Here is a 27,895-nt window from a genome sequence, read left to right as displayed (position 1 = left end):
TTTAATTGGTCATCCATTGTGAACGTCAACCACCAGACCACCACAAAAACTGGTCATGCATTGTGACCGCAACCACATTCATCTCTCAAGATTGGTCCTTCCAGCACAACATTAAAACAAAAATTGGATCATCCATTGTGATTCAAGTCATCACAAAACCATTCCATCTTTGGCTTAAGCGTTTGCGAACGAAGATATGTTATTTATGGTACTTTTGGTATTTATACAATTAACATAAATTTGTGAATTTTTATTTGCGACATTTGCAATTGCCATTTATAGGAAATAGAGCCTGATTTTGAAGGTGGTGCAGATATTTTAACCTGAGGTGGTACGTGTTAAAAGAAGGCAAAATAACCCACTTACCTTATACAAATGCTAATGGTTTACAAGAAAATTGAAGGAATCACTTTGTTTGGTGCTTTGTGCCGTCAATTTACCAAAAAGAAACCAAAGTAGAGTTTAAAATTATGAAAAATTGAATTGGCCATTTTACACTTCAATTTATTAGGTACAAGCTGTGTAAATGTTTAAGATTGTTGATTCGTTATCATAACAACAAACAATAATCAGGATCGAAAAAATTTGCCATGGAACACATTTTATTCAGATGGGCTAACTTTATCCGATGTTAAAATGACAAATGCATCGCGGCTTATGGGATATTTTATACATGAATTAAATTATCGTTGCAGTTTTTTTGAGTTTCATCGTAAATTTTGGATAAAATTTGTAAAGTGATGATAAAATAGTGCCTGCAAGTTATCCAGAAAACAACAAAGGCTTAAACAACAAAGTGAAAGGAATGTATGTAATTGTGAGTTAAATAATTATTGGGCGATTTAAAATGATTGTAGATAAGTATGACAATTATGTACGAAAACTTATGTGGCAACTCTGTAGGTAGGACATAGTTGATATTTCTTTGACAGTTCATAGCCGCATAATTTTGAAAACTGTCATCTCAATGTGCTATGGTACATATAAAAAAAATCAAATGCAGGCATATGAAATGTCAACAATATGCCACCCACACAGTTACCACATAAATTTTCGTACATAGTTGTCATACTCATCCACAATCAATTTGAATCACCCAATATAAAATGAAACATCAAAGCAGTTGCTCAAAATGCCTGCCATCGTTTACAATGCAAGCTTCAGTACGACGTGTCCAACAAAGCCGAACTCGATTCAGAATTCACGAATTTCCTGAGCGGCGTTTTAAACGTAATGAGGCGGAGGTTAAACATAGGGATCTACGAGGTGACCCACACGTTAATTAAAAGGACTGCTGGAAGTGACGCTCTTGGATTTCGTAAGGAATGTCTTCTTCTGCAACTAAAATGCGGTCTTCCCGTTGTCGGCCAAGATCGTGCTTATCTACTCCAAAACGCCTGAAATCGCGAAGATCCTGTGCAACGTTTACAAAGGTTGATGCATTGTGAAGTATCCTTTGAGAAAACTTTTCACCGAAGATTTGTCGTGCTAGCTCAGAATGTGCACGGGCTTCGCCACAGATCAATGACCATATCAATTTTCTTCAGGTTGATGAAAGACATTTGATGTTCTTGTCAAAATGACTTAATTTTGAATTAAATGACAATAAAAAAGTCTACTATGATTTATTTTTGACCCATTTTTCCATAAAATCAGTAGCTCCCAAACATTTTTTCAAAAACTTTGAACCCCTTTTTCTCGAAAAATATCAGCATTTGAATAAGACATTATTGGCTCAATCGTTAGCTTCTGTGGGGTTCTATCACAGGTTAAAATATCTGCACAACCTTCAAAATTACTCTGTAAAATAAAATATCAACTGATACCTAATTTAAAATAAATCACGGGCAAGCTATTAAGTAATACGTACCGTGAGTTTTTTATTTTACTGAACATAGGATTCTTAGATCTGTAAGTTTGATTGCCTATTTCAAATGAATTGACATTCACATCCACTGTATTGTGGGAATAAGTAAAAGATTATTATCCCGCGCGAAGTACAAGAAAAACAGCTTAAATAGTTATTTATGTTACAAGTGTTGAAAACAATCCATTGCTTTACGAACGGTAATATGGCGCGAGACGCAGTCGAGCGCTGTATGTGAGTGAGTAAAGCAATGGAGTTTTCACAAGAGTACCATACAATATTTTTTGTGCTGCCTTTTGTAATAAAACATATTTTTGAATCATTAACATAATAAATATTACTTAAACAAAATTATGTTGGTAATCAATTTAGCACTAAATATGTCAAATGTCAATCTGTCAGTGCTCGAATTTCAAATTCAAACGCAACTTTATAGCTTGCAAGGTCACCAACCGAAATTTTTATAAATTAACCCCCCAAACCTAAAATTAACACATTTTAGCATTTTTAAAATATTTACGAGGCACCTTTTGTTTTATAACATTAGAGACATAATTGTCTTTCAGTAATACTTGATTTGCCACAATTAGTTTATTTTTTCTTGCCTTAGATTTCTTGTTTGTCCATTGCAGCACTAGAGTTTTCTCATTTCCATTGCCGCACGCTAATCGTCCACTTAAAATGCCAATTGCAACTACGGCAGCACAAAAAATTTATTTTGAGCTTATTGACAATCGCTGCTTCTTGGCTTCTCGGTTACAACTTAGGCCATCTTGGCGGCATGCACCAGCTTGTTTGGGATGCACTTATTTGCATTAAACATACCCTCCGCCGTCAAAGAACATACTTTTAACAACAAAAATAGGACATATAGCACCACATCAGAGATAAATAGGATGCAATTACAAATATGTAGTGGTAACACGATAAATACAAAAAATTGAAATAAAGTGCTAAGATTCAAAATAAATACAGGGACATTTCGAATACATGACATCTCTTACTATTGAAGGAATACGAGTAAAGAAACAAAACAATGAACAATTCTAAATGAGTAAAGAAAAAGTATATTATAACTTTGTAACACCAACATGTACAGTAAAATGTTCCTAGCAAACTAAAATTATTAAATTTGTTCATTAATTTGTTTAATAATGAACTTAGTAATCTTTTGAAATAATGGGGAGTTATCGTCTTGTCTGTGCCAAAATAAAGATAACGCTAAACTGATGTAAAACCCGCTAAATTATTTATTGTATCACTAAAATCACATGATATTTCGAATAAAATATCATAGGTATGAATTTAAGATACTTTATCCACAATCACTATATTATACGGTCATAATTCAATTGCTTGGCAACCTTTAATGTGGTCTATAAAACTTTAGTGTTTTATAAGTCTAAAAACACGGCATAATTAGTTAATGCGAAATTTCAACGATTTTTGAGGTGACAGCCGCTGTCAGAGTAAAATGTCAAATTAATTTTGGATGGCATCAAATAAAATTTCGGCGATTCTGATTCTAAATGACTAAATGAGTGTGATTGTGGTTGTGGATAAAACGCTGTATTGCATGCGTGTTTTAGATGCATTTTATTCACTTAAGAAAATTAAACGCTCGAGCAAGGTCTTCCGTTTAAATATTCTTGCGTGAATAAAATGCTATCTAAAACACTTATACATACAATGAATAACTATTAAATCGAGCGAACTTATTAAAATATAATGAAGAAGTCGTTGATTAAACAGTTGCAATTATGTGCTGTGTAATTTTTTGATGTAAAAATAATTTCGTAGTAAAGTTGTGTCAATTGCGATAACTTCCAAATTGACTCAACGCTAAATGTCAAATATCGTATTAAGTCACATGACTTTTATCGTTTACCTTGTTTTAGCGTAGAAAGTACGATAACTTTTGAATTATGCCTTCTTTCTTTGTTACTTAAATTACTGATATAATAATTTGTATTATTTATGTGGTAAAAATCTCATTTTTAATTTTTTTCTAAAATGTACATGCTTTAATTTTTATTATAAACAAAACATCTATTCTGATCACAGCACTAATGTATAACGTCTTTCGAATTGGTGGGTGATTATTTGGGGTTGTTCCTTTTCTCCTCCGATGGTATTTTGCAAAAAATACGAAAACATTGTGAGAAAAGGAAAACTGATTGTTCGTAGGTTGTGTTGTGTTACTCATTTTTATTTCATTAAACTTTTGCGAGAAGTTGAAAATATTTTAAAATTATTGAACACACTTCACTTAAATTTTATTTCGCAAATAATCTTGATTTGACGGTGTTTTGTCTCAACAAAGTTATAAATAAATAAGTCAATTTAATGAATGGCCTGATTTAGGTTTTGAGTTAATGAAATTTAACTTGCGTGAACTCGGCGTGAATTGAAATAATGTAATTTATAAATAAGTGACTTAATAATAAATTAATTTAGGTACCTATGTATTTATATCGGGTGTTCATTTAATATTCTGATAGCATTACCTATGGAAATATTTTGTTTCTGTGAAGGCATGTCGTCGTTTGAACTTCCCGTTAGTAAAATTAGAGTAGAACTGTCAATTTTGACATTTGCGTTCAGACAAGTTTACTGTTTGCTGGTGTTCACGTTAGAGCAGAAAACGTTTTTGATTGAAAGTTATTTTCGCAATCGCAATGGTTTCAAAGTAAATGGTTCAAGGATCTACTCCATACAAAACTGCTTAGAAGAGTTTATCTCCGAATTTCCCAATGTTGTTGTTGACGGAAAACCTTCGAAGAAAACCTGAGCCGGTGTGTAAAGTTGTTTGGTGAAACTGGAGGCGTTTACCGAAGAAAAACCACAGGTCAGCTGACCTAAAACGCACTGGTGCAGTTAGTGCAGTTATTGAAACTGCAAGAGAAATAATGCAAAATGCTCCCCACACTTCAGTGCGTCAGTTATCGCAACGCAACAGACTGAACCTTATGTAGGAATTTAGGAAAGCTGGAACGTGCCACAAATTGTTACGAAAAGAAGAAGGCAGACATTTCCAGCACCTCATTTAATAAATTTATTAATTTGTGCGTGAATTGTAATTGTGTTGCTACCAGAATATTAAATGAACACCCTTTATATGAAACAGGATTGAAAGAATTTGAGATGCAAATTATGTGATCCTATAAAGATATCATTTTAAATAAAATAAGTTGTCATCATACTTATGACTTATGAGGAACTCTTTGCACGTATCAGCTCTTTTGTTAATGATCCATATCCGTAACACCACCGTTAGGTGGGTGGAAAGTGGTAGCCACTCCCTAACAGCGAAGGCCCTAAGGAACGAATGTTAAATTAACAAATCTTTTAATCTATTTTAAAAAACGTCGCCTTGGTGAGAACCCGTTTTCTCAAATGTTAAATTCAAAAAGATCACATACTTCTCAATGATTTCTCCAAAAGTACCTACTAGATTTGTTTGTACCGGGTGTCCCATCACTTGTGTCCCGTAGGAAAATGACTTTAAAACTAAATGATATTTATATGAAGGTATTATAGATGCATAAATACTGTTCACCGCCACAAAAATTGGGTATTACTTTTTTGTTAAAATTAATTACCTAGGTACAGCAAGCAAAAAACTATCACTTTAAAAATTAAATTTTGTTCGATGCAGTTCAAATTTAGTATACGTTATGAAATAGTTATAGAGAAATAAAATCCGTAATTAGAATTTAATTAAAATGTTTTGATGTAAAGATATTTGGTTAATTTAATTTGGGTCCTTCTACTTTATAAAAATTTATGGAAGACAAAGTTAAGTTTGTGGGTATTATTCTTGTCCGCAATTTATGGTACGAAGACCATTCAAGAGGGTTCCAGCGGTACCTGCCTTTGTTACGCCGTCAAACACACTGCAACCCCTCATAAATCTTCGTCTGCAATAAATTTTCATAAAATAGAAGGGCCCAAATTAATTTAAGCAAATATCTTTACATCAAAACATTTTAATTAAATTCTAATCACGGATTTTATTGCTCTACCATTTTTTCAAAACGTATACTAAATTTGAACTGCATTGAACAAAATTTAATTTTTAGAGTGATAGTTTTTTGCCTGCTGTACCTAGGTAATTAATTTTAACAAAAAAGTAATACCCAATTTTTGTGGCGGTGAACAGTATTTATGCATCTATAATACCTTCATATAAATATAATTTAGTTTTAAAGTCATTTTCCTACGGGACACAAGTGATGGGACACCCGGTATGTATTGATCTAAAGTGAAATTTTGCTAAGTCTTTTCTACACGGATTAATGCAAAATCGTGTACTCACAGATATTTACTAAAATCATTAATTCAGGAAAACTAACTGGTCTTCATAAAATAACCATCTTTGCTTCATTGGCATTATTTCGTAAAACATGTTACAGAGATGCAAACGCTCATTGGTTTGATTATAAACTCATTGATGTTCTGCTTTATTGTTATTTATTTATTTTTAATCACATATCAAATAGCAAATTCGGAAAGAATAGATTATTTGTACCTCTCTAGATTTAACAAGTATTTAACACAATTTTTTAAGAGGTATTTTGTCTCAATATCTTAAATTCACATTTGAGCTCCGTGGTTTTTAGCTTTAGAAGCAGGCTAGCAATTTACCGTGAATATTTACCAAACGAACACTTTCCCTCGTCAAGACTGTTATGTGATCTTGGTTGGAATAAATAATTTTGGTTAGCATTTTGCCAACAAAGAGAGTTGAGGAAATTGAAACAAGAACAAAAGAAATTAGAGAAGCAGTAAGGTAGATGAAAAAGCGTCCACCGATTTTTGACATGCCTGATAGAAAAAAGCGAAATACCAACAGAAAGAATTAGAAATAAGACGAATCTTAGATTCCACCGTCATGAGTAAAGGGTGTTTTTTTTTAATTTGGCGTCCAAGTAGGCGTTGGAGAGTCGATTGAGATCGCACCACTCGTGGAAAAGTGTAAGATTTGAACAGCTGATCCGTGATCCGTAACCTGTATTCACAATCGACAGTTCAACGCCTACTTCGACGCCAAATTTAAAAAAAACACCCGTTGTATGTATCACTATACTGAGCAGTACTCGGGAATTTAAAAGCCCTCGTTCCTCGGGCTTTAAACATTCCATCGTGCCATAATCTCCTGATTATGCCCTTAATACATAAATAACTACAAGTACCTAAGAGGCAATCGGCTTATTTTATAATGTGTTCCCAAATATCTGTTCCTCCAACTGTAAGAATATTTGAATGAAAATCGCACGACACTTAAAAATAGCCAATAGAAAAACAAAATTTGGTATCGTTTCTATAACAATATTGAGATTTCCTGGAAATTTTTTGCACCTAGCTAACCCAACATGAAATTAATAAGTTTTTTTCAGACAATCAAAATCATTTATTTTGTTGTTGTCTTGGTTATGGCTGGTGAACTAATTTTTCTATTGGTCTTTAATGAGTGTCGTACGATTTAAAAATTTATAATTTAAGAAACATAATGTTCGTGTCGTTGCGATTTTCTTACCGAATATGCCCTCGTGCATTGATTAATATGCGGAAATAATCAATGCACTAGGGATATTATAAGTGAAAATCACAAGGGAGAAGAAAAATAGGACGACCACAACAAACGTGCAACCAAATATGAATAGGAGAGATGTAAGAGAAGTAGAGTACTGGCGCGATAGAAAAAAAATAGTGTCAGGAATACGAAAGACGACCAATCGAGCCGTAAATAATATTCATATATAATATACCAAGGGACAGATAATTTTTTTTTTCGAGCAGTCCTCCCACACGAGTGTTTGTAGCAAGAAAAAATTTCTGGCGATATATATCTGTCCCGAGGTATATTCGGAAGAGAATCGCCCGAATTTTTTTTTCCCTAGGTCAATTATATCGGAAATTTTCCCTAGGGAAAATTTCCGCTTAATTAAATTGTGATTGGTTGCTATTCAAACAATTCGGAGTTGTGATTTGTCAATATAAATCATGTGACATTTGAGGGCAATTCTCACAATAAAAAAATACTTTCCCACAAATTTTTAGTAACATCGACAAAACAATATACTGTGAACTGCCATTATCAGTTAATTGTATTAAAATCCTCTCTTGTTTTCTTTGTGTTAAATTCTTGTTTGATCTAGTCAAAAGAAGTTTGCTAAGATTACCACGTACTGTAAATAATCCTATACAGAGTGTAAACAAAATACGCGGAAATATAAGACGTAAACAACCAAGACATTTGAAGACGATTTGCACTGGCTAAAAATGCGTATTTAAAAATTCAAAATTTACCTCATTCCTGCCCGTGGTGCACGTTAATAAAGAACAAATAAAAGTGAAATCAATGGTAAAAAATTTCAACGAAAACGATTACCACCCAAGAAATTTGACACTGACACTGAATTGTGTCGAAAAAACGGACAAAACACTTTTACTTTTAGCGTACCTTATTCACAGTAAATGCTAAAAATGTCCTTGATGCATGATACACGTCTATTCCCTTCGCGCCATTGATGTACGAACGCACTTCACGGTTTTCCCGAATTTGCGCACTAAATGCCACGACTCGTTCAATTAGTTCTTCTACCGAATTTATCAGCTGTTTTAAATGTTGTATAGTTGTATTACACATTTTTCCGGGAGTTGTTCACAAACTGTCGCATGTCATCTCCTGACTGCAAGGCTTGTCATTTTTTCCATGTAAGGAAGTTGTTCTTTTAAAGTACTATGAGTAGATGGTGTGAACCTCAGCACTGGAGTGCTAGCCTTCGCGTACTTGTCCGAATCTAGGTAAATTGCTCGAATGCAATTGCTCGAAGACGAATTGCTCGAAATCAGCTGCTCGAAAGTCAATTGCTCGAATATGACTTTGCTCGAATTGCAAGTTCCTCGAACGGCAGTTTCTCGAAAATGTTTTGCTCGAAAGTAATGATCATACACAGGATAATGCGGTGATTGTTATTACAAAGGCCACATCCGTATTGCATTTAATAAATTAAAAAAAAAACTGTTTTACACAAAAATTTTAACTTCTGATTTTTATACTGATAAGAGAATTCATTTCTAAAATTTATAAACGAAATTACCGAACAAAATTTTAATTAGATTTTAAATCAAACGATATTAAAAATCTGAAGACTCGTTTTATTTATGATGTGAGATTTGTAATTGCGGTAAGGCAGTAAGACCGTTAGAGATCTTCGGGTGCAGGCATTTGAGATTCCATTATTTTCTCCAAGGCCGCAACAGTTGTTTTTTTTATAAAACAATAAGTTTATCCAATATGCAATTGGGATATAAGGTTAGTAAGTGCATTATAACAGAATCGAGAAATTTTTTTACAGGCATATTTTGAAGGCATTAATGTCATTATTACGACTAGTCCGTAATTACTAATAATTACTAATTACACTCCAATTACACATTTTCGACCATATACATTCGAGCAAAACATTTTCGAGAAATTGCAGTTCGAGGAACTTGTATTTCGAGAAAAGTTACAATCGAGCAATTTCATTTTCGAGCCATTGATTTCGAGCATTTGATTTCGAGCAACTGCATTCGAGGAATTTGCCGGAGACGTACTTGTCCTGTGTCCCTTAACCGTTGCACCGTGAAAGTAAACGTTTTTCAATTAGGTAAGTACAACCCTGTCTGGAAACTGTTTCCGAATTCCAATATACCTAGTTTGCGTTGCCACCCGCAGCATAGCACTTCTCGCGAACACCATACGTATCCATTAATTCCACCTTTGTAAAATTTGGCATTTTAAACGATTTAAGGACAAATATTCGATTATTAATTCACTGCTGCACCGTTCGTCGAGGTGCAACTAATAACTGAACTACGACAACCCAATCTCTGAGAAGAAGATCCTTTTTTGTCATACACACACTCGCTTTTTTTTTTGTTATTTTTTTTTTATTTCTACCATGAAACCAAGACAGTGTTCACAAATTTATTGTCTAAGTTGCCATGCCATTTGTTAACTTATTCCTACTTTTTTCAAAAGACGCATATTTTTCTATTGACGCGGGAGTATTCAGTAGTTACGGGTTTAAATATCTCCGTGTATTTTGATTACAGTCTGTATATAATATATTATATTATGTATTAATATTGGACATACAGCCTGTGCATTTTCAAACTCGAACACTTTGCTGATTCCTGCTCGCCAGTGGAACTTACAGATAAGGTACCTAATGGTATCAACAGAAAAATGAAATTAATGCGCTTGAAATGATACTATTAAATTATACTATAATAAATAAGATTATCTACAGGTAATTTCATCTTTCTTTGGGATTGTTTGTTTTTTCAAAGATTTTATAATAAAAACTGCTTAAACTGTTATTTATTTTTATATTATTATTATTAATTCTTTAATATTATTGATGTAGTGCCTTTTTTTTAACACTGGCCATAGGGATTTACATGACAAAAACTTTGGATCGTGTTAATAAGCTTTTTAGCAGGAATTTTTACGTGAAATTTGGCAGAATATTAGATTAGTATTTTGTAAATCAGTTTTAGATTATTTTATACTACAGAATAAAATAATTACGGAATTAATTAAAAAAAAAAGTACTTTTAATTTACATATTACATTATTTTTTGCCCAGAAGGTTTTATAATCGTTAGACAGTTACAAGATGTTCAACAAAATTTTTATGATCGTCTTGGTTAGTGTCTTGCAGCCTGTGGAAGACAGTTTGAACAATTTATGAAATGAAAATTCAAAAATATTAAAATAGTTTAATATTGTTGAAGCAGAATTTTATTTATTTTGATGTAATTATGATTTCCTATGTTTTATGTTTATGAAATAAAACTGCACATATTTCAAAGTCTATCCCATTCAATAATTTCTTTATTTGAAAAGGTGTCCATTGAAAATTATTACTGTTTGACGTTTGTTGGGTTTACATTACGTCAGCCTACTTGGCAAGCCACGGGGTAAATTTAATAAACCTATTTTTGCTCTAATTCCGTGATTATTTTGTTTTGTACGATGGGCCGAAGTGAAATTGATTTATAAAATACTAATCTAATATCCTACCAAATTTCACTTAAAAATTCCTACTAAAAAGCTCATTAACAGACCCTAAATTTTTAGCATGTAAACCCTATGGCCACCGTTAAAAAAAAGCACTGTATAAATAATTACGTAATACCTATAAACTGATTAAACAATTTTAATTGCCAATGTTCGACTTTGAGAATGGACACCTGGTACAGGGTCATTATAAATGATTGTACCATCGTAGTTGGCGTTGAAAACCTACACAAATTTTAGATGTGCCGCCAACCTTGCAAGGTTAGACAAACTAGTAGACAGATTTCCACTACCGCCAGGAGCGCCACCTATCGGCAATACTAGTCTCACTAATGTTATGAAGCTTGTGGCACATTCAACTAAGCCACCAACGCCTACTACGATGGTACCACAATAAGTACCTACATACATTGTTATTGGCGGAATGTTATAGATGTGGATTGTTGATACTGCCAGGCGCGCTTATGTTATAAATTATTTAGAATTTATGACCGATTTCTCACTAAAGTATGTACAGTTTAATCATAAGTTTTAAGCGACGTTGAGTTTGACAATCCACATCTACAACGTTTTTACTACATACATAAATATACAGGGTGGACCATCGTATAGCATATTTGCGATAAAACCCTTTTTTAATTGTACAAAGAAATTGAAATTTAGAAGGCTTGATCTTAAAATCTACGATGTACGAAATTGCCGAATCATTTTTTATAAAATAAAATAAATTTGAAATTTGATTTTGATAGCGTTTTATTATCAAACTGAATACATAAATGGACATTTAACATTTATGAACAAAGTAGTAGCATTTTTATTTTACCAAAAATTATTATTAAACATCAATTAATTTAAAATCATTGACTCCTTTATAATTTTTAATATCAGAAATAAGTTCTCTGCGGTATTTTCAATCGAGGGACAGGGAGTCGATAAAAAAATTAAGTAATATTAATTTTAAAATTCGTGTTGTAGTACTTTCAGTGTAGATTATTGACCGCAAAATTGAAATTTCTAGGATGATTAGAAATATGGTTTATTGAGAATAGGTATGCTATACGATAGTCCACCCGTATATCGAACATTTTAATGAAATCCTGGGCAGGAAAGGCGTTGGACAGTGACAGACAAAAAACCTTTTTGTTTTTTTTTTCTTTCTTTGCAATATTTTACATAAAAAATACGAGTAAGATAAGTTAACGATTCCTATTCTCGAAATATCTAAGGGCGCCCTTTATTAAACATAAGCAAATGTCATTAGTGTTAAACGGTGGGAAATTCGAACTTTAGACTGTTCCAAATGGTTTACTTTTTTCAACGCCTACTCAGCCCAGGTTTTCATTTGAACTGATGATAATATAAATTTAACTCAAAATATAGTTTTTAAAAAATGAGTGACTTATTAAATTTTCCACCTAAAAATAAAATTCAACATTTTGTTAAACAGTTATGTATTCCATTAAGAATTAATTCGAAAAGCAAACGATTAATCAGTTCGCAAGAAACACTCACAATGAAAAATAATGTGGAGTACCTATTACCGTGAGGAGCCAAAGAGACCGACCAATCTCGGTATAGGACGGTAGCCCACCCCTGAGTCAGCGGAGCAATCAGCGCGCGCTAGTTGTCGCTAGCCCATGCATAAAGCGGTGGCAACCGAGACATGGGCCTCATGTCCTGTCGCTCGACAAGAACCAATAGAAATCGAGCCATTTCCACATCATCCAACAGAAGCTTCATCGCATCGAGCAATGTACTACCTATTGGCGAGTAAAACCAACCCCACCAAATGTCTATCTATCTTTTTCACCTTCCCAAAAGCATAAAAACAAAGAACACTTTTCACACAAACAAAACTGAAAATCTATCGCGACGAAATTCCGAAAAATAATACTGTCCAATACTTAGGCATCACGGTTTCCTCCACGCACCCTCCACGCGGATCTCAACACCACCCAAGGAGGTTGAGGCGGGATAGTCCGAACCAAAAGTAATTGTAATTAATTCATATCTCAATAATTTTTTTATTATTATAAATCAATAATTTTATTTTATTTAATTAGGATTCCTGTATTACCGACGGAGTGAGCAACACGTGGTGAAAAGTGAGCTAAAGCAAGTGAAGCGCAAAGGGAGATAAACGCAGAGAAAATTAGAGAGACCAACGACAAAGGAGAGGAGAATTTATCGAAGCAAGATAGGAAGAGGCTGAACGGTGTGGGGAGGAAGAAAACACCCAAAAGAAGAGAAGTGTTAAACAAACGGAAATAACGACATCTAGGAGGTAAAGAGCAAGCCTATGAGCGAGGGAGGCAGAAACCGTTCTTTTAGCCAAGGAAGGGTGGAGGCGTCCCAGGAAGAAAAGAAAAAAAAGGAAAAGAAGTGGAAAGGAAAGACAGAAAGACAAGAATAGGAGGAGCAGGAGGAGGTATTTGGGGCAAGCAAAAAAACCGCAAGGTCACCGGAAGTGGAGAAGAAATCAGGCAGGAAAATTTAAAAGATATTGGAAAAGCTGGAGGTTGGAGGAAATGAAAAGGGAAATTACAGAGGAAATAAAGGAGCTGAGAAAAGAGAACCAAGAAGTCAAGAGAGAAATAGAACAACTTAGGGAAGAATTTAAGAATAAAGAAAAGAAATGAAGAATGAAGAAAGAAGAAGAAAAAATAACATAGTGATAACGGAATGGAGAAGTGAAGGAAATAGCAAGCAGCAGAGCAGAGAGGAAGTTGAAAAGTTTATAAAAGAAACCATAGGGGAAGCGAAAGTTAAAGATTGCTACAACATAAACAAGGACCAAATACTAGTGTAAATGGAAGAGTGGAGTGGGAAATAAAGGTAATAAAACAGAAAGGAAAATTAAAAGAAAATAGGGCAACAGAGAAAATATTTATTGACAACGACCTCACAAAGAAAGAGAAATACAGAAAAAAATACGAGCCATCGCCAGAGAAGAAAAAAGAGAAGGGAAAGATGTAAAAGTGGGGTACATGAAAATAACCATAGAGGGGGTACAGATGTCAAAACATCAAAATCACCTCATACAATTCTCAATATGAATGTGAATGAAGAATGAAAAAAATGGTCATTTGGCAGTAAGAGAAATGCGAAAAATACCTGGGGATTACTAAAGGTACAATTAATTGCACAAATATTTTCAGATAAAGAAACATGAAGTTCAACAAAATGTTTTATAGGGGATGAAAAGGTAGAAGGCATCAAACTACAACACTAGTCAAAATGTACAACAAAATAGCACAAACAGAGTTAACCGAACAATGAGTTTATATGCATCGATCAACAAACATATTTGCAAACTGTAGCAAGCATACGAGTAGTTCCGACTTTAGGCGCCAGAGTAGCGCTGCTTACGCCCACCATCTAAGGTTCTCGATGATAAATAAGGTAGCGACAACTCATTGTTCATTTTTGAGACTCCAAATCAAAAGAAAATACATTATCGACAAATGCCGTGAGTGTGACAAAGACAGAAATATACACAATTTTACGGGATGTTTGTATCGTGTCAAACAGATTAACTTACATTTAAGTGAGATGAAAATATTGGCGTAACCGTTGTCGTTACCTTTTATAATCGAGAACCTTACCACCATCGTACTACCCTCACCCTAGCGCTGAGACTCTCCAGGCTACGCAAGAAGAATCCACCCCTATAAGAACTGCCACACCCCGATCAGAAGACAGCTTTGTCCGTTGCTTTTGTTTCAGAACTCCGCAGTAACGCGTAGCCTCTTCGAAGCAAATTATTAATTGAACTCTCCCGAGTATGTTTCAGATCACACACCAGGGCCATCTCCAGTTCAAAGGACCAGGTAAAAGTGTAAGCAAACCGAGTTTATTTTTATAGTCTAGTCTATAATTATTTTCTTGAGCGTTTCCCCCATTCTTCTTCGGCTCCGACGAGGGGTTTTTTCTGCAGTTTTTCCCCTCGTTGTAACGCATAAGCAGGAGCATTCCGACGACGCCATCTGCAGCCCTCTTCTTCTGGCGATTTGTTTTTCCAACAACCCCCCCACCGTACTCTCGACCTGCTGGGTTCGCAACTGGAGGCCGACCAGCTAGGGGGTACGGTAACTCGATACTTGACAAGTCTGTCAGACAGCCCTACCATTTCATGCGTAGATGCCTGCCAGTTAGATTGGGGAAAGATGAGTCTAGGACTCGAACTCCGTAAAACGTCAGACAAATTATTATTATTTTATCAGAAGACAGAACACTTCGCTTTCTCGCCTAAAGCTCGATTTATAGATTGACGTCCGTACGTATGACGCAAACGTTGACGGTACCTACCGCTGACGTTGACGTGTCATAGTCGACGACAGACCATTTTATAAATTGGCCTGTCGCATTCGGTACGCAAGCGCAAAAGTAAAAGTCAAAAAATCAGTAATGGCCGACCAAGACACAAATTTGTTATTTATTGTTTATTAATTATTATTACTCGTAGCAACTACAAGTTTGCTCATACGGTGCAGTCAACAATTACTTAGATAACGGGCGGTTATGACTTTGACAGTGTCAGATTTTTCGTATCTTTGCTAACTGAGCTAATAAACGTCAAATAACTGTCACTACTTCAGCGCTATTGCCTCGGAAAAAAATTTGAAATTTAAATTGTAACGGGTATACGCAACCAGAAATACTTCCATCCCTGTAGACACACGGTCAAGATTTCAACCCCTTCGTTGATCTGAATAATTGTCGATTGCACTGTATTAGGTGCAGCTCATTTTGCTGAAACAAACATAAGAAGGACAAGACGGTGGAAAACGCCTAGAATACGACCAACGACCAAAAAAAAAACACTTCTGTCATCTGTCCAAGAACCGTACACAATAAGGATTGCCAGATCGCACGAATCTATCCTCCAGTACCGCTCGGGGTGTGACGTCACTGTGATACCTCAACCATGCCGATATCAAAGATTAAGGACTGGCAAGATACGTCACTCCGAGCGGTGCCTTTGATGTTTCCAGCCGTTCCTCAGTGACCTTGAATGCATAGGCCCTTTAAATTGGAATGCAACAGGGAAATTTGAATAGGGCAAAAACGCATGAGGACCAGTGGAAATACACTTTCACGTCATCATTCGATTGTTTTCTTACAGAAAAATTAATAAGGTTGTTTTACGTCAAAAATAAAACCCGATTTTATAAGAAAATATGAATATAATGTATGTACTTATAATCAGTAGGTATGTAGGTATATAACAGAGAGATCATTACAAATTCATCAAAATATTAAGTTTTAAATTTTTTTGTCGCTACTCAAATCAAAATTACTAAATTTCATTACATAAAATAATCTGAACCTTATAATAAATAATTTAACCAAGTAGCCTAATGGGAAATGTTTACATGGATGAACAAACTCAAGTGAAAACGGTAGTCTCACACAACAATTACTTTATTATTTTAAAACAATTTAACTGACCCAAGCATCCCAAGCTGATCGACACGCGTCACTTCGTCAGCATAACGAACAGTTGTTTTTAAATTTTCAACACTCAGTCGTATTAATTCGGCAGCGCAATCGGAGAAAATACCGAACGGCCCTTTAAATTGGAATCTCGTGCATCTCACTCCACGAAAGCACTTCTTCGTCTTACTGTCGTATCTTACCAATTCTTAATCTTTGCCGATATATAAGTTCGTGAATCCGCAGCGCAGAATCAGGCCGTCATATTGTTTATTACATTATCATTGGCTATTTTTAAATTTTAAAATACTCTAGACCAATTTACAGAAGCGAAATTAAGTTAATCGTAATCAAATGTGAAATTAATTGAAGACGTGATCAGATCGAACCAATCGAAGTTTCGGATTCATGGGTTTTTTGCGCATTAATTTAATTCGAATTAAATATTTCATTCTTTTTCTATAAACTGGCCATAAGTAATCTATTCATAGAAATAAGATAACATGCTTAAAATTAAAGCAACTGTAATTTTTTCAGTAATTTGATACAATATTACTAGTATGTAAGTACCTACATACTTACGAGTATTAATTCTGTGGGTTTAAATCACTTATGCCCAGTTGCACCACACTATTTAATATTACTTAAAAGGTTATTCATTTTTAACATTGTTTAAAATTTGATTTTACGTTGCACCGCACCTTAAAAACAATTTAATTATTATTAAATTTAAATAGCCAAATTTGGTTATTTAAATTAGTATTAAAATATAAGTTGACGTATATGACAGTATAATAAATTACGTAAATATAATTTATCCACAATAAATTTATTATTTGATGACGTTGATATATTTGAAGATGATTTCGATATATTAGAAATTATCGATATCGGATTTCCTCGTTTGTGCTGTTAGATCTGCTCATTTTCACGATATGGATGAATTTACATTCTATAGAAGATTTCGATTAACGAAACAAACATGTTTAAATTTATTTAGTTCCTCCTCCTGTTTTATAATGTTCTCGTCTTTCGACAGCCGCAATTTTTCTTGTAGTTTGGACTACGTTAAGAAAAAGTCTTTGAAGAGTTTCTTGAGTCTTGAGAAGAATTCAATTTTGAATCCCCTAATGGTAAAATACCATTAGGGGATTCAAAATTGAATTCTTCTGTAATTCTCTTCCAACATTTTTCCTTTTCTTCAACCGCAACTGCATCGGTTTTATTGTTGGAAACAATATTTTTATATTTATGCACCAAGTTTAAAAGAGTGCTTTTTTCAAAAGGGGAAAAATTTGCCCCACGTTTTGGTTTTTTTGATGCTTCCATTGTCGAAATTTGAAATATACCACCCAAATTGTAAATATATGACGCAAAAAAATGCCACTAGGCACCTTTTTGAAATAAAAAATCATTTACTAAAATATTAGTTAATACTCGTTCATTTTGTGATGGTGCAATAATAGAATTATTTAGGTGTTTATTAAATTTAATACTACATTAGTTAATATTTATTAAACTGATATGTGGTGCAAACGGGCATTAGTTATTTTGCTTAGCTTTCGTCTCTTTGTTCTAGATAAGTCTGTTTCCGTACTTTTTCTTTTCATCGTTTTAGCATGTTTAGCTTTCAAATTATTAAAGTTCACCCGAATTATTGTCCTTAGGGCCAATTTCATAATAAAATTAAAGTGTCTTTAAATTTTTAAAGTCCCTTTATGTATAAGAAACAGTTTCATAATCGTAGGCTTTATTTTAATGGCGCGTTAACGTACCTTTAACTTAAAGTGACATTGTAGTGCCTTTAAATAATTTAAAGGAACTTTAAGTAAGCACACTGTCACTGTGGAGCAGACATGACAGTTCGCCGTCTTGGATGTGCAGTCTGCAGTGTTAAAATTTATGATTAGTATAAAAAGTATGGACGTAATAAACAATTCATCAAGCTCATCATCATCAGAAGATGAAGAATTTTTGTTTGTCAGAAGAACGAAAGTCTACAGACAATGGAAAAATTACTTTGAACACTATGATGATCTCGATTTCTTTGACAGATTTCGGATTACAAAAGCAACTGTGATGGCTTTATTGTTACATCAAATCAAAATTTGCTAATTTCTTCTAGCAATAACAATTCTTCCTCTTTTCTATAATTATTAGAGCGCATTCTCTTGGCACTAGCCATAATTATTGAAAAATATAAATAGAAAAACGCAAAAACCCCCAAAACCGACAATGTGGCTAACAATAACCACACAAAACAGAACCTTACTTTCTCACGTGGTTAACACGAAACAAAGACGCGTAGAAGTGGATACAGTAACAACGGAAGATTCAGGCATACCAACATAATGCTCGACGGTTGTCGGAATCGATAAAGGTTACTTTAGTTAAAAAATGCTGCTATCGTTTTATGAAATGCATTTGACTTTAGTGCTTACTTAAAGTGGACTTTATTTTAAAGTTCACTTTAACAAACAGGCCGTTAACGGCCTGATTATGAAATTGGGCCTTAGTTTGCTAAAATCTTGTACCATATTAAACGGAATATTATTTTCTTTTTTGAAGATTTTTACAGCCAGATGTCTTACAATTCCGGGTCCTTTGCGAAATGATTCGCCGTGATGAGTCTGAAAATAGTAGTTCCATTTTTTTATTTTTTTCAGCCAATGATCAGATGTTTTTATTAGTCCTCCGTATGAAAGTTGTTGCACCCATGAAGGTGCTTTGTCCGCTTTTAATTTGTGGGTGAACTGTCCTAAATTAGGTATTTTATCTTTATATTTCTTGGCCATATAACCCGCAATGTACTCTAAGGCATCGTCTGTGATTTCTTGAGACGTTGGACTGAAATCAGGAGTTGTCATTGACTCATTTGAGGAATTTGAAGAGGAGAACGATGAAAAACTTTTCAATTCAGTAGATTCGCTGACTTCTTCAAAAATTACATTAATTTTCGCCGTTTCCAAAACTTTTGGAACTATGTACACCGGGTGTCCCAACGGTTTGGCAAAGTAGATTTACTAAGTTAATATAAGTTCTTTGAAAAATATTATTATTTCATGTTATACATACAAGTTATGAGCACGGTTTAAAAATATTTTAGATTATCCAGGGTGTTTGGTGTATCGGTGGCAACACAAACTTATATTTTTTTAAATGGAACACCCAGTATTTTTTTGCGTTTTTGGAAAGCTCTCGTCAAAACAAAGAGGAAGATACCATATTTGATGGATCTAACTTCTACTGTTAGTAAACTATTCGCTCTTTTGTGTCCGGACAAACCAAACTTTGAAAATTTGTAAAAAATATAACCGATGATAATTATTTAGATTAGGTTTTTTTAGAACATTGCAAATATCGTCAATTTTATTGCCTTGTTGAAAAACATTAAGATTTTTACTTAATTACGTAGAGGGCGCTTCAAACGCAAACTCTTTATTTAGTCAATTTTTTTAAATGGAACACTCTGTATTTCGATATACCGTTGGATAGCTCTTTCAATGAGCGTTTAAAAAATATAAGGTGTTTGGCTTCTAAAATAAATAGTTTATCCACAAATTTCATTTAAAATATCAAATATTTCAGATTTTTTTTAAATTTAACTGAACCAAAAAAATACATTTCATCGAATTTAATATTACTATAGATGTACAAAATAATTCAAAAGAGAATAAATTTAACCTTTAATTAACTTAAAAAAAAAGAAATAAAAAGAACAGTGGCGGTTGTACACTTTCCAAAAAAAAAAACACAATAAACAAGTTATCCAAATTTGTGGATAAACTATTTATTTTAGATGCCAAACACCTTATATCTTTCGAACGCTCATTGAGAGAGTTATCCAACGGTATATCGAAATACAGGGTGTTCCATTTAAAAAAATTGACTAAATAAAGAGTTTGCGTTTGAAGCGCCCTCTACGTAATTAAGTAAGAATCTTATGTTTTTCAACAAGGCAATAAAATTGACGATATTTACAATGTTCTAAAAAAAACCTAACCTAAATAATTTTCATCTGTTATATTTTTTACAAATTTTCAAAGTTTGGTTTGTCCGGACACAAAAGAGCGAATAGTTTACTAACAGTAGAAGTTAGACCCTTCAAATGTGGTATCTTCCTCTTTGTTTTGACGAGAGCTTTCCAAAAACGCAAAAAAATACTGGGTGTTCCATTTAAAAAAATATAAGTTTGTGTTGCCACCGATACACCAAACACCCTGTGTAATCTAAAATATTTTTAAACCGTGCTCATAACTTGTATGTATAACATGAAATAATAACATTTTTTAAAGAACTTATATTAACTTAGTAAATCTACTTTGCCAAACCGTTGGGACACCCGGTATATTCATCTGTAGTCTTGGATTCAGTATTGACCTTCGAGCCAAGAATTCCAGGATTTTTGCCAAGCATTATCATCCGAATTCGGTATATAGCTGCTAGGGGACTCGGATGTTCATCAGGTCCTCCTCTGCTCCTAATTTGGAAAAAGAAATTTTCCAAGCTATCTTGATTCAATCTGTGTGTGCATATGGACTTTATATCTAATTTTGATTTCATGTCATAAAATAAGCTTTTGAGAGATTTTATTGAAATAATCATTCCCTTTTGGAATGTTTGAAGAGCATTCTTTCCAATAGCTCTGATACTTGAAATCATTTGTATCATGTTGTCCAGGTGTTTTTCTTGATTTTCCAAAGATACTCCATAAGCATTTTTAGTTGGAACTTTTCCTTTAGCACAATAACTGTTAAATATATCGAACCACAAATTGATATCACTGATAAAATTTCCCAACGTCTCTGCCATTTGCTTATCAGTTCGTGGTTTATAACGTAAAAGACATGTTGAAACAGTATTTGACAAAAGCTGGGCTGCTAGCCTAACATTTTGACGTTGACTTTTTTGACAATCCAAATGTTTCTGACTAACCTTCCAATTAGGTCTAACTTCGGTATCTGTTATTGACACTAATGCCTGCAAAGGAGTTTTGTGTGCAACCGTACGCGAAATGAGCACTTCGCGTGCCTTGAGCAGGCCGCGAAATTGAATTTCGCAGCCGTTGCCTTGACGACGGCCGTAAAAGTAAAAGTCATTTCAATATTTATTTATTATCACAATTACAACATATCTATCTCTATATTTGCCGTGTGATCTTACAAAATCTGGATTGGGTACAGTTAAAGTTTGATTTATGCCAGTTTTTGTGTCAGGAACGGCCGCTATTAGTACAGAATTTTCATCTGGTTTGAAGTTCCCGCCAATTTCAAATGGAGTGGTGGCTTCATGAATGACGAGTCGGTAAAAAAGATCCCGATTATCGATCTAGAAGAATTATATAGGTTAATTTTTAACCGGTCAAAAAGGGAAATATCTAGTAACTAGTAACATATCCTGAATCCTGAATGGCATCAACAGACATTTTGATTTATTTGTCTCTTCGCACGGCATCTGATATTTCCACGATTAAAATAACCTAAAAGGGAGCAGATGATAACTTATCTTAACAGAATTTAACATTTACCTGCCACAATAAATAAATTCCAGTAAATAGGTAAGCCAATGCAACATTATCCAACACGGTTTTCACATTCTTCTTGTTACATCAGTCTCAAAGTCACTGTAACATTTTTTTATATTGCTGTTTCGATTTTTCAGGTTTCAAATGCGACACTGCACAATTTATAATATTTTTTTAACTCTGGATGAGTACACGGAACAAGAGCTGCATATTTGCGGTATAATATTACAAATTCTGGATTGGTAACAGTAAAAGTTCGTTTTATGCCAGTTTTTGTATCAGGAACGGCCACTATTAATACAGAATGTTCATCCTTGATGTCATCGATAGACATTTTGGTTAGTTGGTCTCTTCGCATGGCTCCTGATATTCCCATGATTAAAATGACCTAAAAAAGGGCAGGTTATACAGCAAATTGATCTGGTCTCGTGTCAATACCTTAGATTTTTTCGCCTGATAACCAACTGACTTTTTTTCAAAAAAGGTACCAATTTCAGAAACTTCGTAACACCAATGCCATCCCGAATGTTCAGCGTGAGCTTCAACATTGAATATGTGCTCCATAATGTTGAACTTTTCACAGTTTTTGATTTTTCCATTAAATAAGCCAAAACAACATTCTCCGACACCGTTTTCACATTATTTTTATTACACCGCTCTTTAAAGTCATTGTAACACTTATCGTACTGCCGTTTGGACTTTTCTGGTATTAAATTGGACACTGCACAATCTGCAATATTTTTTAACTCCGGGGAAGTAGACGGAACAAAAACGTAAATTTCTTGCGACATTTTTCTAATTTTTCTCAAAATGAATTGTTTTATTTATGTCGTTTCCATAGCGACATGGCGACATGTAGGCCGACTTTATTTTTATTGACAGTGAAGGAAATTTTACTTGTTCATTTTATAATTAAAAAATTTCGGGTTGCACACAAAATGTTGTGTACACCTTGGCTACGAAATCCTTTGACGACCTCGAGATTGTCTTGTCTCGGCCGCAAAGCGGCCTTGACGACAATTTTTCTCTCGGTTCGTCAAAGTAGGATTTCGCAGCCTTGCTATACAAATAACTATTATTTATTACCGATCCATCCTCTAATACAAATCCCACGTCGAGAAGCCAATTACGAATTAATTTGAGTAAGTGTAGAGCATCTGCAAACATGTAGATGTTGTTTTTTGTTATAGGATGTTCAAATGAAGTGTTATCTGCATTAATTCCTAATTCCTTCCATAATCCCATATTAGTTGCTCCACAATCGCTTACGCAAGCCACAACGTTATAGGAAATTCTGTGCAGTTCATTGACAATAGTAAGTAATATCTCCTTAGTTATTTTTTGGTCAAAAGCTATATACAATGGTTGCTTCCACTGAGCAAATAGACCTCTGGCCATTACAACTTGCATTTGGTTGTTAGGCCCTAACACTTCATCTTTAGATGTATCGTATTCCTGGACTGACTTCACTTTCACTTCATCAAACTGAATAACAACAGTTTTTTCAAATTCTGAGAACGACTCTCCGACAAGAGTTAACATTAGCAAAACATCTTTCAAAATTCCTTGACTGACATCAATTTGAGAAGCCCATTTTCTTAAAGACGATAATGAGGGTAAGGGATAGTGAAGTTTATTTCTCAGATAGAGATAACATTTCTTACTATAATATCTGAATGTAAATGCTACAGCTTGCTCATCTCGCGTCCAGTTAATTCGCTTTTTCTTTTTAGACAACAAAGCTATTTGATTGTCAGTGAGCACTTTTTTTAAGAGAATTAGAGACTTTTCTGAATTTTTTGATTTTGGACTTCTGCAGCTCTTAGTTTTATAATATTTCAATTGATCTCTGAGTCCTTTAAGTTTTTTTCCAAAAGTGTTTTTCATTTCAATATGCTCTGATTTCAAATCATTAAATTTTTTCAGTAATTGATCGTACTTTTCATTTTCTAATTTAGCTAGTGAAGTTGTAGGAGGGCACTCAAGAGGTGAGTTATCATTATCTAATTTCAAATTGGTCTCATTATTGCAGTCAGTCATGATGAGCTTCTCTACATCTTGATGTCTTTGTCTTTTGAGAAGTCTTCTAAAGCGATCAGAATCGGTATTTGAAGTTGTATTAGAAGCGCTTTTGCTTGACAGCCCCACTGTTGGAACTGCTGTTTTTTTAAAAAAATTTCTTAAAGGTAACTCTAAAATAAAAAAAAAAACATTCAAATATACTAACTTCAAGTACAATGAAAGTCTGTATTATTTAAATATAGGTTTAAATGTGCTTTTATATTCGGCTCAAACAAAGATAAAATTATTATTTTTTTACCTAGCAATTCATTCTGCAAGTCCCGTTCGTAATCTGTTTCGACAAAATGTTTCGAACAAATCCTACTCGTTTCTGGATTCAATTTATCTTCTCTCTTGCACCTGTTAATCCATTCATTTCTCATTGTTTGAGACACCATATCTTTAGGTTTTGGAAAAGAGTGAAAAATTATATCTTGTCCCTCTTGTCCAGTACCTTTTTTTGTTTTATGGTTATTTTTGCAACCAAAGACTGCGTATCTTACTCCCGGCATTATAATTTATGACCCACTTCTGTAGGTAATATTTAATAACAACGTGGGAATACATAAATTTATACTTTTCTTACCTTATCCGCTGTATGTATATAAGTGTAGTATTAAATTATAAAGTACAACCTAAAAGTATCTTCAAGATCTTATAACCACAACATACGTCTTCTTTGCACTAAACTACTCACTAATAAAAAATGCTCTACGATTAATTAAATAAAACGAAAATCTGTCAACACAGGAAGTAACACCCAATAAAAAAAACGCGACAATATAGCGATCTTGACGACAGTCACTTCTTTATTAGCGCAACAAAGGTGAAGATTGTGGATAATATAATGCTCTTCTATCCGAATGTGAACAAAGCATCGAGGTATCATGGTGACGTCACAGCCAGTCATCCGCTATCCGCTGGCGAATGTTGGAACATAGGGAACTGGCTATCCTTCTACCTTCTTAGTTTACGGTTTTTGTCATCTGTCAACTTCTGTTTGTGAGTACGCAGGTCCGGTTGTGTGCATTTTCTGGCTTGTGATTGGTCGAATTGAACTGCTGACGCAAGACGTTGACGTCAAAATTGAAACATGACCAACTTTCTCGCGTACGCTTACGGGACGACGTTTACGGAAAACGTATACGTCGATTTATTATAAACGGTCCAATCGTCCAATTCGTTTCCGCTGGTTCATGTCCCGGCGGTAGCGTAAGCGGTTGCTTAGAGCCCGATTTCAAGTCAGGGTGACAAATAGGTGATGCAGCGCAAATGTGTAGCTATCTTTGTCCTACACATTAATTACTAATATGCGTCATCTTTCTCAAACTTGTAATTTTGTGCCGTTACCATGACAATGCAATGCAACTCAACTTGAAATCGGCCTCTAAGACAGCACCTCCGATTAGGTACAGCCGGGGTCATCTTGGGGAAATTTGAGGCTTCCTAGACGATTGGTGAAGCGCTTTACGCACCCTGACTAACGGCTTGTCGGCGGTCTTGGAGCCTTCCACGTCCTCTGAACTGTTCTAGTGGTTTAAGATATATGGTTTCTGTATTTTCGATCCCAAATAAACATATTTAAACACAAACCAGTGTTTAGTACAGAATTTTTACCAAACAATGACACTGAACTTCCACACTCATTATTATCATCAAAACTGAGTTCTGCATCTGATACAAAATCATCATCTTCTGAATCAGACTCATTTAATCTGATAATAATGGGAGAGATTTCTTGCACACTATAATTACCCATTAATGCCAACCAGTCTTTGTCAATAATGTCTTCAACATGCTTTACATAGTGTTTCCAAAAACTGGGGCTACATTTAGATAGTGATTCAAGCCATACATTTTCAATTTTGTTTTTGGATGAAGATTCTGAAGCAACTTTTTTATTATAATGTTGCTTACAAAATCCCCAAGCCAATTCAATTGCATTGTATTGGCAATGATAAGGTGGTAGTCTCAATACAATGTGTCCATGTCTTTGTAATATGTCGTCAATTAGGTACCGTCTGTTGTTGTGGTTATTAAAAGGTTTAATCAGTTCGTATAGTTGTTTCTTAGTCATAGTCCGGTCAAATGTCACGTTGTGGAGGGTCAGCCACTCCTGCATTTCACTTTTTTATTTGAATAATTTGGAGCTTTGTCAATTCGCATGGAATGATAAAGAGCGTTGTCCATTATCACAACACTTTTTTTTTTAATTTTGATAGTGCAGGGAGTATATAGCTGATCCACCCACGTTTTAAAAATGTCTCCCGTCATGGTTTGTGATAGTCACGGTCATTATTTTTGGAATTTAATAGGTATTCATACTGTGGTAAAAATCCTGCACTAGACCCTTCATGTAAAATAGTGAACCGTTTTCCCTCGGTTTTAACCACAGAGGGATTACTTTTAACATCCGTATTATGGACCCACCGACCAATAGCACTACCATTTTGATAGATCCATGTTTTATCTAAAAACACAAAGTTGTAGAGGTTTTCATTTTTCAGTTCTTTATAACGCCGCAAAAACTGAATTTTGGCTACAATCACATATCTTTTTTCTCACAAAATTTTGCGACCATTTACTATTTTGTGTTTGTAGCCCATATTTTTAAGGATCTTCCAATGAGTTGTTCTTCCAACTTTGTATTCTAAATCGGCTTTGACATACTCCAACAAAGAATCTAACGTAAAGTACTTGTTTTTGCTGTTTAAGTCCCAAATATGCTTTTGTAAATCCTTTCGGAAACAATAATTTTGAAAAACATTAGTAGGCTCTCGATGACCAACTCGCAAAGTTGTTAAATTTTCTGGACCCTGTTTCAAAATTTTGAATACTTCACCTTTAGAAACCTACATAAAAAAAACATTGTTAGGTACTTATATCGTCAAAGAACTTGTGGAACCTATGATATCTGTAAGGTAGTAATACCAACAGTGTACACAGATTATTATCGAATAGGTAATTCGGAAAATTCACGAATTAGTAATACACTGAACTCCAAAATTAACGCATCACTTTGATTTTTTTAATTAAAAAAGCAAGTTTTGAAATATTTAAAAAAATATGTTAACAACAATAACAGCTGAACCATGGGAAATATTTTCAACATATTTTCTTACAAAAAAAAAAACGACATAAATGTAAAAAAATACAAAAATTCGAAAAGGTAACATCACGAGTAAAAATGAGAAATCGAAAAAACCAACGAAATTTAAAGATTATTTTCCTGAAATCTTGTATTGTCCGCTCTAGCGTTAATTGTAGCTCAATAACGTAGTGGCATGTTAAAAATGAGGCTTCTGTTATGATTTTAGCCTATATTTTGCCAAATATCTAGAAGTGCTCTTGTTAGCTGACTGAAGTCATTTGGACGTCTTTACATTGCCTGTAACAGTTTTTCCATATTATCCCATAAGTGTTCGACTGAGTTGAAGTCAGGGTTACGTGCTGGCCACTTCATAACTGATATTTCAATAGTCCTAAATTAGTCGGAAATTCCCTTGCAATATGTGGCTGTCTATTATCTTGCATATAAATGAAGTCTTGTCCTACGAATGGGGCATAAGGTACAACAACAGGTTCCAAGACTTCCAAGATGTTCGTGCTATATCGATGTGCATTTAAAGTGCGTCTAACTAAAACCACCAGCTCTGTAGTTACGTCTAAAGATATTCCTATCCATACCATTATTGACCCTCCCCCAAAACTCTCTTTAGTAACGAAATTACGAGTACACTGCGCATATCACTCACCAGGTCGTCTATACACTATTACCTGTCCGTCAGACTTGTATAGACAGAACCTGGATTCACCGAAGGCCAAAACTCTGCTCCAATCTTGTTCGACCCAATTGACATGTGCAGTTAACTTGGATCCAGTGGCTGGTCTTCTCGGATGTATCTGATCCTCCTTTAGTCATTTTCTAGTA

The 27,895-nt window shown here is 34.2% G+C and overlaps 1 long non-coding RNA gene across 1 annotated transcript; it reads right to left on the bottom strand.

Annotated features, from left to right (window-relative positions):
• Nucleotides 1–21,474: 21,474 nt before the first annotated feature.
• LOC138129340 (uncharacterized) lies at nucleotides 21,475–26,229 on the bottom strand. Its single transcript, XR_011159199.1, has 6 exons — nucleotides 24,551–26,229; nucleotides 24,224–24,495; nucleotides 22,342–24,095; nucleotides 21,907–22,291; nucleotides 21,765–21,858; nucleotides 21,475–21,707 (listed from the first exon to the last, which is right to left on the bottom strand). It is a non-coding gene; the product is annotated as an uncharacterized lncRNA (long non-coding RNA).
• Nucleotides 26,230–27,895: the final 1,666 nt, after the last annotated feature.

This window comes from Tenebrio molitor, chromosome 4 (assembly GCF_963966145.1).
Source record: "Tenebrio molitor chromosome 4, icTenMoli1.1, whole genome shotgun sequence".
NCBI lineage: Eukaryota > Metazoa > Arthropoda > Insecta > Coleoptera > Tenebrionidae > Tenebrio > Tenebrio molitor.
The sequence above is the reverse complement of the archived record's forward strand: the minus strand, read 5'-3'. Positions and strand labels throughout refer to the sequence as shown.